This window comes from Urocampus carinirostris, chromosome 5 (genome assembly GCF_059441175.1).
Source record: "Urocampus carinirostris isolate Australia breed hairy pipefish chromosome 5, RoL_Ucar_1.0, whole genome shotgun sequence".
NCBI lineage: Eukaryota > Metazoa > Chordata > Actinopteri > Syngnathiformes > Syngnathidae > Urocampus > Urocampus carinirostris.
The window spans coordinates 34203509-34219240 of record NC_142353.1 but is presented as its reverse complement, the minus strand read 5'-3'; positions in this window follow the sequence as shown (position 1 = coordinate 34219240).

Sequence of the window (15732 nt, the reverse complement as noted above, 5' to 3'; positions counted from 1 at the left end):
AAGATATCGAATCATAGACTCAAAACCCAGCAAGGTAAGGCAACGGCAAGGCTTTAAACATTCGACAACACTGACATCAATGCCCCTAGTTATCTTAATTGGATTAATTATTTTCTAAACGGCCTGCAATTCAGATTTCTTTTTTACATGAACAATAAATCACAACTCCACCCAACAATTAACTGCTATGCCCTCATCAAAAGCTGATCTTTTTACAGTAGTAAGGCTGAAACGACCCAAAATTTGATCTAATTCATATCTGGAACGTGTGTTCTGCTGCTTTATGTCTGGATTCATCAAGGGTTAGGGCTAGGGCTAGGGCTAGGGCTAGGGCTAGGGCTAGGGCTAGGGCTAGGGCTAGGGCAAGGGCTAGGGCTAGGGCTAGGGCTAGGTCTAGGGCTAGGGCTAGGGTTAGTGTTAAGGCTAGGGCTAGGGCTAGGGCTAGGGCTAGGGCTAGGATTAGGGTTAGGGTTAGGGTTAGGGTTAGGGTTAGGGTTAGGGGTTAGGGTTAGGGTTAAGGTCAAAGTCAGGGAAGTTAATTCCGGGGTAAGGAGATATAGCTGTGATATTCGATTACCGAATAAACTCTTTAATTACAGTTTAATTACATTTTTCAAAAATCTGATGTACGTCATAAAATTCAGATTCAGATTCAGATTCAGATTCAGATCTACTTTATTGTCATTCTAGTACACGTGTATACAGAACGAAGTGTCGATACATCTGACCCGCACAGTTTCCTCGAATGTACAGATATAAGTAAAAGTTGTATTGTATTATGGCTACGTATAGTATTTTACCATAGTGCCGATAGTGCAAGAGGAGTAGCTAACCAGATGTGCAAAATGGGCAGTCAGGTTAACAAGTCAGGTAAACAGTAACATTAACACTGTAACAGTAACGCTGTAAGTACAATAGTGCAGAGAGCAAATGTGCAAGGAGTGGCAAGCTATAAAGAACTGCCAGTAGTGCAAAAAGTCAGATTAGCAGCCGTTTAGATTTAGGTTAACTATATGTTAGATTGACCATTTAACAGTCTAATGGCCAGGGGGACTAGACTACTGCGGAACCTGGTGGTCCTGCACCGCACACTGCAGTACCTCTTCCCAGAGGCTAGCAGAGTGAACAGTCCATGATGGGGGTGAGAGGGGTCCCCGATAATGTTCTTAGCATGGGATAGGCAGCGCTTCTGGCCAATGTCCTGAATGGAGGGAAGTGTAGTCCCGATTATTTTCTCTGCTGTCCTCGTTACCCTCCTCACACTACCCCAGTCGGTAGCGCTGCAGCCTCCACACCACACAGAGATACAGCTGGTCAGGATATACAAATCTTAAATTCCGCAATAAATTAAAACTAAATAAATAAATAAAATAGAACTTATTTTTTGTGTACTACCACTCTTTTGGTCATGATTATGTCAGGCAGGACGGAAGGAAAACTGAGATCACTTGCACTCGTTTCTTGGTTTTTATTGGAAGGAAGGAATGACAGGGCGTGATTCTTCGAGCCGTTGTTTGACGGATTGGCGGGAATGGTCGTGGACAGGCGTAGTCGTCGTGTTGTTGGTCGGGGCTGGAGAAGAAGGGCGTCGTCGTGTTCGGAAGAGAGATCAGGAGTCAGGCGGGCAGGGCAGGTCGTATGCAAATTCGGAAACGGGTCGGCAACGGAGATCAAGTAGAAGAAAACTATTTTTGACATACATAAGACGCACCGGTTTATAAGGCGCTACAATGGGAACGTCGACAAAACAGTCAGATAGTTCAGTCCAACTTATCACCCCCTTAACATTCCCAAAGCTTGCAAAGACGCAAATACGTGTCGAGAACACGTGCGGATGCGGTGTCCGTACGATGTCACTCAAATGCATCGTTCCATCATTCGGAAGGTTAAAGTCTTGGGATTCAAGAAATGCCACACATTCCTTAGTTTCTATTTTCTTTTTGGCTCGCAACTTTACTGTGCATATGACAATAAACACTTGGAATTGAGTTGAATTTAAAAATAGACACTCCATTCCATCCATTATCTGCACCGCTTATCACAGAAACATCGAGTTCAGTCTGAAACAAGATCCTCTGGGCACTCCGGTTTCCTCCCACATTCTAAAAACATGCATGTTAGGTTAATTGGCCGGTCCAAATTGTCCCTAGGTGTGAATGAGTGAGCGAGATGTCTGTCCCTGTGTGCCCTGCGATTGGCTGTCAACCAGTTCAGGGTATTCCCTGCCCACTGCCCGAAGATGACTGGTATGGGCTCCAGCACCCCCGTGTCCCTACTGAGGATAAGCGGTGCATATAATGAATGAATGAAGGAATAATACGAGTTTCAACAACTAAAAGTATTTCTAAAAATGGAATGATATCAATTTTCTTTGAAAAAACATCCAGAGAGCAGTAAATTTCAAGAAAAAATTCGATTCCACCATAAATTATGCCATAAATGACTTGCTTCTTGAAATGCTTTGCGGCTTATAAAATGAAAAACTCGGGTTCCTTCTTTAAATTTGCGGCTTCATACTAGGTGCGCTCTGCAGTCCTGAATTTAAGGTATATATTTTTTGTCAAGGCTATTTGAATTGAATTGTTCAATTTGTAAACCTGTAAAAGACCGAGTATACATCTTAGGAGTAAAATAACCACCTAATTCCATTTTGAGTTTCTCCAGAGTTTAAGATGGGCAGCTGGTTTAAGAGAACTGCAGAGGTCAGGGGTCGGCCCGGTGTGAATGAGGAAGGGCGGGACAGTTTCAGTTTGAAGGGGGGTAGAGGGACAGCGGCGGGGCCGTGCCTTCAGCAGAGGCTGTTGTTTTTGCTAGAAAATGTCACCTCAAGCTAAAATGTGGTTCTTTCTTAAAGCTTCCTCAACCCACCCCCTTTTTTACATTGTAAATTTTGTTTTCAGGGCCCCAATTGGGAGCGTGTGGAAAAACAAGACACGTTTGATTGTCGTAATCCCACACTGTTTGCACGGAACAGGGAATGAGTCCTGCTGGAAATTGAATGGAAGTTTTGGCAAGAAAAACGGGAGTCATATACACCTTCCAGAAAACAACTTTAAACTTCATTTTATGTTTTATATTTAATTGATTAATGTAGTTATTTTGGCGGAGTAATGTTGCCTCCACTGAAATCTTTTTTAGCTAAATCCCTTTAACTAGCATAGTGGATAGTTTTAAAATGGTCTAATGAAATGACTGACAAGCATAATTTTGTGCCATTGAATGATTAACTCTAACTATACAAGAATAAAGGATGAATAAATACATAAATATGTTTTAAAATAAGATGCATTAAAAAAATATCTGTTGGGGTCTCCTACCTCCTTCTTCCACCAGAAAGCCCCAACCGGGGTTTGAAACGGGCACAGGTGATTCGTTTTTCTTTTTTTCTTTTTTCTTTAAACTTCCAAAAAAGAAAAGAAAAAAACCTGTGCCAGGTTCAAACCCCGGAAGGGACCCTCTGGTAGTAGGAGGAGGTAGGACACCCTAACCATATCACCATTAGGTATGTATGTTTTCTGTGCGTTACATTACAATTATTTCTTATACCTGTCAACCTCCACGACTCCATGCCCGTACAAACTGACGTATTTTCCCGTACAAAATACAAAATAATCGTACACCATATTTTTTTGAGGGGGGAATGATGCATGATGGGAGATCCCCAGGTGTCAGACGCATGCGCACAGTAGCATCAAACGGCTCGCTTCGTTTGCTACGAAAAAAAACGATACCGAGATAGAGGCTACCGCGGCGAACTCGTTTGACTTGATTGATTTGCCGTTTCGTGATAGTCGGTGTATACCGGATGGTACACATCATTGACAAATTTGCGTTTTTCTGTACAGATTTCCTTGTACGTCGTACTTGTCTTAAAATGCATAAAAAACGTACTTTGTACGGCAAAAACGTACAGGTTGACAGGTATGATATATATATATATATATATATATATATATATATATATATATATATACAGGGTTGGGTAGGGTTACTTTAACTTGATTACTTTCAATTACTTTTGGATTTCTCCAATACCAAATATTCTAATAATAGACAAAATAAACTAAATATGAATAAAATTACTAAATTTTGTGCAGGCTTGGGGAGTAACGGAACACATGAAAAGGCAAAAATTGTCATGTCCTGCATGGTCGCCATGATAACCAGCTGGTCCCGCTCCTTGACACCGGCTGACACAGATTGTCCTAATTACGTTTGGGATTCTTAAAGGCTGGTTTGGGGACTGCCGGTTGCTGGTTCATTGCATTGCATTGCTCTGTATTGTTCTGTTCTGTTTTGTTTGACTCGAGGAAGACCTGTCATGCCCGTTTGTTTGAGTTAGTGCCTTTAAGTCTGTTTTGTGATTATTTCCCAGTCTAAGTATCTGATAAGCCTGTTTTTGTTTTGTTTTTGTCCCTGCGTGTTGGACAACTTTTATTTTCTAAATAAAAGTAACTGATCGTTACGCAATTGAGTTCACCCTTGCTGCCTCCTGGTCCGGTTTCGTGACAAAAATGATGTTGGCAAGCTGTTTGGATTTATTTTCATTTTGTTTCTGTCCCATTTTATGTTAGTTTTGCCGGAGATCAAAGAGATCAAAGCCAGGACAGAAAGCTTACCACGTGTTGTGAGTCATATTTTTATTCATATTTAGTTTCTTTTGTCTTTTATTTGCATATTTGGTATTGGAGTAATCCAAAAGTCATTTAAAGTAACACTATCCAACCCTATATATATATATATATATATATATATATATATATATATATAAATGGACAATTATTTAGAAATAATCATGTGTTTTTAATAATTACCATCAACTATTACCATCAAGGCGACCACACAGACCAGCGCTCCCAAGCATGTTCAACCAACGCCAGATCCATCCGTCCACAATGAGTGAATTGAGCTGCGGATCGCCACCAACAACGTCCGGAATTGTAGGACTTTTTTTTTTTGCCATCACGGAGTCTTGGCTTTCCCGACGCCGCATTACATCACCGGCTCGAACGAGACGAAGACTCCGGTAAAAACAGGGATTGGAGACTACGCGCTACAATAATAGCGGAACCATTGACACACACTGCTCACTCGATATGGAGTTTCTAGCTATGTACCGGGAGAGTTAACTGCTTTTCCACCAGGTGGCAGCTGTGACAGGACTGCTCCAATCCCATCGAAGGATGCGTCGACAGCCAGAATAAACGGCGCATCAAAATCTGGGTGGGCCAGAGTGACACCTGTCACGAGGTCGTGCTTCAGTGTTTCAAATGCGTTCTGGCATGCATCGGACCAATCTGCAGGCGTCAGCTTCACTTGACCTTTCTTGCGGGCTCTCTTGCGCTTCTAGCGGAACCATTGACACACACTGCTCACTCGATATGGAGTTTCTAGCTATGTACCGGGAGAGTTAACTGTGGTCTTTGTTTGCTGTATACTTTCCACCGCTAACAGTTTCACCGGATGCTAACGTTAGCATAGCGCTAAATCTCCTGCCCGCTGCTAAACAGCAGCTTGCACTACCCCAACGGAGCTTTATCGTCGACGGCGACTTTAATCGGGCATGTTTATGGACTACACTCCCAAATCCATTCAATTGTGGACTGAGCAATTCGGAAAAACGCTGGACTATGTGTAATGTAAGATCCAACATTCGGTTGTGTCCGGCAACTCTTTTTTTTGGTTTGAACAAATTTATTGACACTAATAACAGAAAACAATCATGACAATCTCAACAGCAATTAAGCACATTCACAATATTATATTTCAATATGACGTTTTAAACAGCAAACACAATGTGAGGTTTGAACAACCCTTCTCGAAAATCTTAATAGCAATCAAGCATATTCACAATTTCATTATATAACATCTTTGTTAGTGTCAATAGATCCGTCCAGGCCAAAGTCGATTGTCCTCGGTCTGAACAAATCCACCGACACCAACAGCAGCAAAACAAACACGACAATCTCAACAGCCATCAAACATATTCACAATTTTGTTATATCTGACAATATGACGTGGGGGTTTTGGGGTTTTTAAGGATTATTGTTCTATCTTCGTTATTCATTATCCATTATCCGTTATCGGTCAGTTCATAATACGCTACATAGCCAAGGAACCGGGGACTCTTACTCTCAGCCAAAAGGCCAAGCTAAGGTCCTAGCCCTAAAGCCTTGCTGCGGTCATTGCGAATACATCGTTACCGGAGGTACTGCAATACCGGGCCGATGCCTGGAGTGGACAGAGCAAGCTCTTATTCCATCTCCACGGCCAGGAATTTCTGGCTGAGAAGCAGCTGCCCTTCATTAAAGTCCTCAGTCCAAAAATCAGGCAAGCTCCTATTCCATCTCTTTCACAGTCGGCTCTGATTTTTTGGTTTGAACAAATTTATTGACACTAAAAACAGAAAACAATCATGACAATCTCAACAGCAATTAAGCACATTCACAATATTATATTCCAATATTACGTTTTTAACAGCAAACACAAAGTGAGGTTTGAACAAACCTTCTCGAAAATCAAACATATTCACAATTTCATTATATAACATCTTTGTTAGTGTCAATAGATCCGTCCAGGCCAAAGTCGATTGTCCTCGGTCTGAACAAATCCACTGACACCAACAGCAGCAAAACACAGCCATCAAGCATATTCACAGTTTTTTATATTTGACAATATGACGTGACGATATAGATAGGACACAATTCTAGAACCACAGTTGGCATCATAATGGAAAATGATACCCGTAATTAACGTATGATGCAGACTTGTAAAGTCCGGGTCCCGTTGAAAGTAATCCAAGGAAACAATTTTACATTTCCAAATTTAAGGGTGGGAAAAATATATATCCACTATTGTCCGCTGCGACAACAGACAGATCAACCGGTAACTCAGCTTTACCCCAATTCCCATCAGCCCACGTTTGCTCCGCCCCTTCTTTTTGATTCGTCCGTAGAACACATAACAGAATAAATCTCTAAAATAAATACATTACAAAAATATAGAGTTGCAAATACATATTATACATGGTTACACATATTTACGAAGAAAGACGGTACACCGAGAGAGTTTTCAAAGCTTTAATAATAATAATATAACTTTCATCCCAAACCGTGCCTTTGAAAGGTACCAACACGCTAGTAGGATCACGCTCGCAATGTATCAAACGTGCCTGTCAAAAAAATGCATCCTGTAATTGTGAGATTCACGGAAGATCGTCCTCAACTTCTTTCTCATAACGATCGCCATCAAGGGCGTCTTCCTCATTATCGGAACGTACCTTAACTTTACAGACAATGTATGCTTAAACTTAGAGGTTGCAGTTTTTCTTGTCGCACATATTCTACTAGTCTTAATCTTACTTTAGATACTCCACCGCCGTTGGTGGCCGTTAGAAAAATTCCATTGATTAGCCGCTTCACTGAATAAGCCGCAGGGCTGAACATTTGGGAAAAAAGTAGCGGCTTATAGTCTGGAATTTACGGTACTATTTTCGTCCATTTAACTTGCTGGAGTAAGGAGACGTTTTTCTCATCACTCAGTGGCACACATAATCTATGTGTAGGGTCGATCAAAAGAACGTTCTTTTGTTTCTTTTCTTTTCTGCGGCAAACTTGTTTACAAACACGGAAAGTGGTCTAAAGCCGCGATTTTCATCCAAAGGACAGCATCTTGGTCTTCTCACCTGTCCTCTTGGGTACAACGCCATACAGTTCTAAAATTCATCTGCTGATGCACCTGAAACACATAATCAGTAATGTTTCCTGGGTTCACAGGATGTTTCTGGTCCCTCAACATTATACACCCTCGCCCAGTTGACCCAGCAGTGGGCGATTAACCCCGCAACTTGTGTTCAGGTGGCATTTGCCTGTCCCCATGGTTCACCTCTCTCGAGGCTTTTTCAGCTGCTTCTGTGGTGTTCTTGATGTCCAGGACACTTAAAGCTTGGTGGAGTGAGTGTCCCACAAATCCTCTTCTGGATGGGCATACATTTTGCCTTCCAGCTCTGCTGCTGACAGTCAATGACCAATAGTCAGTCCTCTTCCTTTCATAGGCTTCTTCTAAGTGGTCCTCCCAATGCAGAGTCAAGTCCATCAACACAATGTTCTTGGTGTTTTCTGAGACCAGTAGAATGTCCGTCCTCAGGATGTTGTAACAATATGCTAGAAGAACTTCAGCTGCTTGTCCTGTTCTACAGAGTGTTGCAAGTCCTGGGCCATTGCCAAGATCCCTGCTGGTGCATTTTTGCTCCCTGTTTTTGGCTGAGATTCTTCTTTGGCAAACGCATTTGCCCAGTTGGTGTTTCACGCTTGGCTGGAGCTGCAAATGCCTTCAAACTAATACAAACTTATACGAGCTGCCGTTTGTCACAGAGTGTTAGGGAAAAAACTTAAAAATGTAGCATTTACCAAATTGTTTGAATTTGTTATCTGACTCCATTAACCAAACATAACCTTTATTCTCCCAACAATGCATGCTCTTTTCTTAATGGAAAAAATACACGGGGGCAGATTTATTTTCTTAAAGTATTTAACTAAGCTCCTTCGGCGTCCGCCCTTGTCCCAGTTCTTGCTGTTTTCTGTAAACATCATTCTTGTCTAGACCGCACTGACACCAAGCCTTCCCTGTGAAAAACCCACACTGCATTCAACAAATGTAATTTGTATAAAATTGTATTAAATCCCTTATAGTAAAAAAAATTGAATATTAGATCCTTCAGGGGGAAGAAGAAATGCAATGGTAAAGCAAAACCACTCAGGAGCACTCAGAGCACTCTTTGTGTCATTTTAAGCAGATTTGTTTTCTTTTTTTTCTTTTAATGTTTGGTCTATCGAGTCAAACTGCCATGTCAAAAATGTCAATGATTTACAAGAATTTTGCTCAAAATTCAAGCACTTTTCAAACCTTGAAAGCATAATATTCAAATTCAACACAACCAAATTTCAGCATTTAAGGATTTGAAGCACCGTATGAACCATGTCAATAACGTGTTATAATACTTGTTGACAAGAAAACGAATTTCGTTCCAGGAACGCGTTTCTTCGTAGCACGTAATCCCAACATTGTACCCGGGTGCACACAGTGGTGACTCACAGCTCCTGAATTTTACTTACCGTATTTTCCGCACTATAAGGCGCATCGGGTCATAGGGCGCACCCCCAAAAAATAGTTTTTGGTCCTATATTTTCCATACATAAGGCGCACCGGATTATAAGGCGCTACAATGGGAACGTCGACAAAACATTCAGATAGTTCAGTCCAACTTATTACCCCCTTAACATTCCCAAAGCTTGCAAAGAAGCAAATACGTGTCTCATGTACGGAAACAGTGTCTGTACGATGTCACTCAAATGCATCGTTCCAAATATCATTCGGAAGGTTAAAGTCTTGGGATTCAAGAAATGCCAAACATTCCTTAGTTTCTATTCTCTTTTTCGCTCGCAACTTTACTGTGCATATGACAATAAACACTTGGAACTGAGTTTAATTTAAAAATAGACTCATCACAGCAACATCAAGATCGTTCTAAAACAAGATACCGGGAAAATATAAAGCCGCATAGCTCTCCTAAGGTCTCACGTTCAATAATGATACGCAACCGTGAGTGTAGTAAATCCAGGAGAGTAAAATATTTACAAATACATAATAGTAAAAAAAAATTCTCTATGCCGTAGTGCAACCCAACATGTGATTCTCATTCATCTTTTTCGGCCAATTGCAGGCTTTGTTTCGCCCCTTTAGCCTATGCGAGCCTGTAAATGATAAAAAGGATCCGCCCCCTTTACCTCCGAATAACTTTAGCCAATAGTGACTGATTCAAATGATGATTGACACATTGGTTAGGAAATGAATGCCGGTATATAAATCCCAGCATACACCGCGGACTACTTCGCGTCCGGGGGAAAATCTAGTCGGCGGATGCTTACTTTAGTTGCAAGACTTTGCGACTTCATATTGATCCATATATAAGGCGCACTGTTTAATAAGGCGCATAGTCCGCCTTTGAAAAAAAAAAAAGGCTTTTAGGTGCGCCTTATAGTGCGGAAAATACGGTATGTTAACGCATTAATAGATCCTATACTTTAAGTGTGTTTTCCCAGTTTGTATTTTCTTTGACATTCCTTCCCCTTAGACTCTTGCCATTGCCTCCGGACCGAGCGAGGGGTTACACCGTTTTGCTTTTTGAAGTAGACATTTGCATAATCAGATTAGGACTTGTGATTGTCAGACGCCTCTGTTATCACGGGGTGCTCCAGAGGAAAGAGGGTCTTGTCCGGCCCCACAATGGACCCGGCACTCTTACCCCCCCAAGAAATAGCTCTCCTACCCTCGCAGAAATCCTGCACCTGCATCCCTCCCAGCCGCCGAGCTCCAGGCTTGGAGGAGGATGAAGAAGGCAGCGCACGAGAGAGAAGGGGAGGGCCGATGTGTCGGGGTGAGCCGGTATATTTAAACCAGCCAGTGTGAATTGGCTTTAAGGGGATAAAGAGCTCAGGGGCCTATCGGCTGGTACCCAGAAACTCCAGAAATTCTTTTCTTCGACGAAGGGGGGCTGCCTACGCCGATCTGGCTCATTGTGATAACGGATTCTGCCGGCGTGCGCGACGCTGATAAGGAAAAAAAACCCTCTCAATAGACGATTACCCGCACTTGGGGGAGAATAGTCAATCAGGCGCTCAGTGAAGGCGACCCAGACACGTTTTCGTTACTGTTTAGCCATTTTTCCAATGTGTGAAAGCTTCATGTCAAACGCGTCTTTTTATTTGTGTGTCAAAACTGGACAATGTAAAAGAGAAATGTACCTTCCCATTACAGGTACGATAATCAACGGGGTTGGGTAGGGTTACTTTAACTGGATTACTTTCAATTACTTTTTAATGACTCCAATACCAAATATGCTAATAAAAGACAAAAGAAACTAAATATGAATAAAATGACTACATTTTTGTGCAGGCTTGGGGAGTAACGGAACACATGGAACGGCAAAAATGATGATAACAAGCTGTTTGGATTTATTTTCATTTTGTTTCTGTCGCATTTTTTGTTAGTTTTGCCGGAGATCAAAGAGATCAAAGCCAGGAGAGAAAGCTTACCACGTGTTGTGAGTCATCATTTTATTCATATTTAGTTTCTTTTGTCTTTTATTAGCATATTTGGTAAGTAATTGAAAGTAATCCAGTTAAAGTAACCCTACCCAACCCTGCTAATTAATTATATTACTTATCAGTAAATCATCTGGATTTCAGCTGCTCAACAATAAATATTTGCAGATTTTTTTCCCCCCTAAACGTGGAAATTAAATTTTCTAACAAAACATTTCGCCAACACTAAAAAAAGTTTTTACAATTATTTTGTTTTGTTGTTTTTGTTTGTTTGTCATTACTACATTGTATTTTCTAACTGTTCTGTAGTGATGGGGAAAATAAGTCAATGGTTATTAAAGAGTTGGGTATTTTTACAGTAGAAATTCATAAATTTGTTATTTTCTGACACGCCATTAACCAAGCTTGTAACTAAATCATAATGAATTTATTTTTTATTTTAGATAGTATTCTGTTTTAAAATCCTATAGGTTACAATTTAGTAATATAGTATATATTCCTGTATATTGGTCAGTCTTAATGTGTGTGTTTTTTTTTTCAATTATTATGTATTTTATAATCTAAATCAATCTTAAGTGGTAAAATAAAGTCATTTTTTAGAAAGAGTAGCTATTATGTGTGTGGAATGTCTTACTTTGACACCTCAGAGTTATTAAATCATGGCTGGATTCTTTGGTTCTGTTTTTTTATCAAATTTATCAAAATAATTTTCTGTTTCATAATATAATTTTGCTAATGCCCAGAGTGTTTTTCAGTTTTTTATTTTTTTATTTTTTTCTCTTTTGATTTTCTAAGCGGCATGGCAGTTGAGTGGTTAGAACCTTAGCCGCATGATGCAGAGGTCCAGGGTTCAATCCTTGCTACCAGTCTTCCTATGCGGAGTTTGCATGTTCTCCCTATGGTTGTGCGTGAATGGATGCGATTTCAAATTCAAACAAATCGACAGTGGGGAAAAAATTAAGGTGATTTAAAAAGAGCAGTCATCTTGAAGGGTGAAGGTTTTGGCCCGACACAACCATCCATCCATCCATTATCTGCACCGCTTATCCTCAGTAGGGTCGCGGGGGTGCTGGAGCTCATCCCAGCTATCTTCGGGCAGTGGGCAGGGGACACCCTCAACTGCTTGCCAGCCAGAGACGGACAACTCAGTCGCTCATTCACACCTAGCATGCATGTTTTTGGAATGTGGGAGGAAACCGGAGTGCCTGGAGGAAACCCACGCAAGCACGGGGAGAACATGCAAACTCCACACAGGAAGGTTAGATCTCATGACCTCAGAACTGTGCCCAACAATACCAATTTCTTATTTTTAGACAAGTCAGGGTCACTAAATCATGACCAATTTATATTTCATTTTTTGAATTGAAATGCGTTTCTTTTTTAGAATACGTCTTATCGACAAACTGATCAACGTATTTGAATACCCAAAAAAATGGGAAATAACCTGCTTATAATAAGGGTTGGGTAGGGTTACTTTAACTTGATTACTTTCAATTACTTTTGGATTACTCCAATACCAAATATGCTAATAAAAGACAAAATAAACTAAGTATGAATAAAATTATGACTCACAACGCGTGGTAAGCTTACTCTCCTGGCTTTGATCTCTTTGATCTCCGGCAAAACTAACGTAAAATGCGACAGAAACAAAATGAAAATAAATCCAAACAGCAACATCATTTTTGCCGTTCCATGTATTCCAAGCCTGCACAAAGTTTAGTAATTTTATTCATATTTAGTTTATTTTGTCTTTTATTAGCATATTTGGTATTGGAGTAATCCAAAAGTAATTGAAAGTAATCCAGTTAAAGTAACCCTACCCAACCCTGCTTATAATATCATAACTATATTATATTTATATATTTATAATATCATTAGGCTTACATTAACACTAATTTCCACTAACACCAACTTGTAATTGATTTACCTGGCAGGCTAGCTTAGCGCCGATAGGAATTAGCTCAGCTCACCGCGAAGAGCAAACACAAGTTGCCCTTAGATTTTTTTTACATGATTTGCAGGTTGTTTTGGTGGCGCCACAAAGGATTCAGCTGTCAGATTTCACAAGCACGCCGATCGGTGTGTCCAGCTGCCCTCTGCTCCCTTTTAGCACGCCATTAGCGCCGCCTTAATAGCGCTAACTGTTTACTTTTGGGCTAAGACGAAGGTGTCGTCGCTGCTGCCTGTTTGAGCTAGGGGCCTCAATGGACCACCCGTAAAGCGGTTTTATGACTGCTAACACCCGGAAGATCTAGTTCGACCCCCAAAACTACTGGGTTTGTCTCTTTTTGAATTCAATTCGGTTGTGCTTGAGGAAGTAACAAATTGAAAAATGGAAAATCCATTTTTGTTTGTGTATCAAGTTAAATGAACATGAGTGAATCAGGCAATTAGATAATGGCTTTTTCCAGGAGGATCAAAAACACTATTATTCGCCCAAAAATAAAAGATGGAGGTTTATTTTTTTTCAACGAAACCTACTATACATTTAGAGAATGATTGTACTTGAAATAAATATTTCATTAACCATTGAGGGACGATTTAGACCTGTTGTTATCAAGTGGTATGACTTCAGGCATTATATACTGTATATAAATTTCGGACTATAGAGCGCACCTGATTATAAGCCGCACCCACCACATTTCGGGAGGAAAACCGATTTTGTACATACACAAGCCGCACCTGTATACTAGCCGCATGCGCCCACATTGAAAAAATGCAATACAAACACAAATTTTTTTGGGGGTTTGAACAAATTTATTGACACTAATAACAGAAAACAATCATGACAATCTCAACAGCAATTAAGCACATTCACAATATTATATTCCAATATGACGTTTTTAACAGCAAACACAAAGTGAGGGCTTTTTAAGGGTTATTGTTCTATCTTCGTTATTCATTATCCATTATCCGTTATCGGTCAGTTCATAATACGCTACAAAGCCTAGGAGCCGGGACACTTACTCTCAGCCAAAAGGCCAACAATCCGACACAGTCCAAAAAACACAGCCGGCAAAATGAATGGAAAATGATACCGGTACTTAAGGTTTGATGCAGACCTGCAGAGTCCAGGTGCCCGTTGAAAGTAGTCCAAGGAAAAAAGTGTATATTTCCAAAGGTAAGGGTGGGAAAAATATACATCCACTATTGTCGGCCGCGTCCACAAACACGTCTCACCTTTACTCCACATCCCGTCAGCCCGCGTTTGCCCCGCCCCTTCTTTCTCATTTGCTCGTGCAAAACATATCCGAATAAGTTTCTAAAATAAATACATTACAAAAATATACAGTTGCAAATACATATTATACATGGTTACACATATTTACAAAGAAAGACGGTTCTTTCAAATGACAAGCACAACCAAAATAACTTCAAGCACCGTATTTTACGGATTATAAGTCGCACAAGCCAAAAAATGCATAAGGACATTTCACTGTCACATTTTGGGAGGTTATCTATTTGATAAAACCTGACACTGAAAACATGCACGTCATCTCGAAAGGCAATTTAAAATAAAAGAGGATATCCGGCTGAAAAAGGTTGTACGGTATACGAACGTTTCATGCCTGTTCATTTCAGTAACGACGTAACATACAAAGAGTTATTCAGATAACTCTACCATTAAAAAAACATGATTACCAGACTATCATTTTCACTCCAAATCAATCCAATTAAATCTTCATCTTCGGAGTCACGGTAAATCGTCAGCTGTGCTTTCGGCTTTCCGGCTGCATATTTCACTATTTGCAGCTTGTTTTCTGCAGAATATTTTATTTTTAGTGCTATTTTTTAGTTGTTGTTTTTTTGTTATAAATTGGGTGCAAAATGTCCCCATGCATGAGATGTCCTCTCTAGCAGTACTAAGCATGTCGATTGGCCAAAGTAAACATTTTCAACTTTCTCAAAAGTGCCATCTATCTATCTATCTATCTATCTCTCTATCTATCTATCTATCTATCTATCTATCTATCTATCGATCTATCGATCTATCTATCTATCTATCTATCTATCTATCTATCTATCGATCTATCGATCTATCTATCTATCTATCTATCTATCTATCTATCTATCTATCTATCTATCTATCTATCTATCTATCTATACATCTATCTATCTATACATCTATCTATCTATACATCTATCTATACATCTATATATCTATCTATACATCTCCATCCATCCATCCATCCATTCCTGAACTGGTTGCCAGCCAGTCACAGAGACAGACAACCATTGACTCGCTCATTCCCACCAAGGGACTATTTCATCTCATCTCATTAGCTGCACCGCTTATCCTCAGTAGGGTCGCGGGGGTGCTGGAGCCCGTCCCAGCAATCATTGGGCAGTGGGCAGGTGACACCCTGAACTGGTTGCCAGCCAATCGCAGGGTACACGGGGACAGACAACTCACTCGCACATTCACACCTAGGGACAATTTGGACCGGCCAATCCACCTGACATGCATGTTTTTGGAATGTGGGAGAAAACCGAAGTGCCCGGAGGAAACCCACGCAAGGTTCGATCCCATGACCTCAGAACTGTGCCACGGAAACGCTAACCACTCAGCTTACGTGCTGTGCCTAAAATGTATCACAAAAATACATTTTTCCAGAAGTTTTTTGGGGAA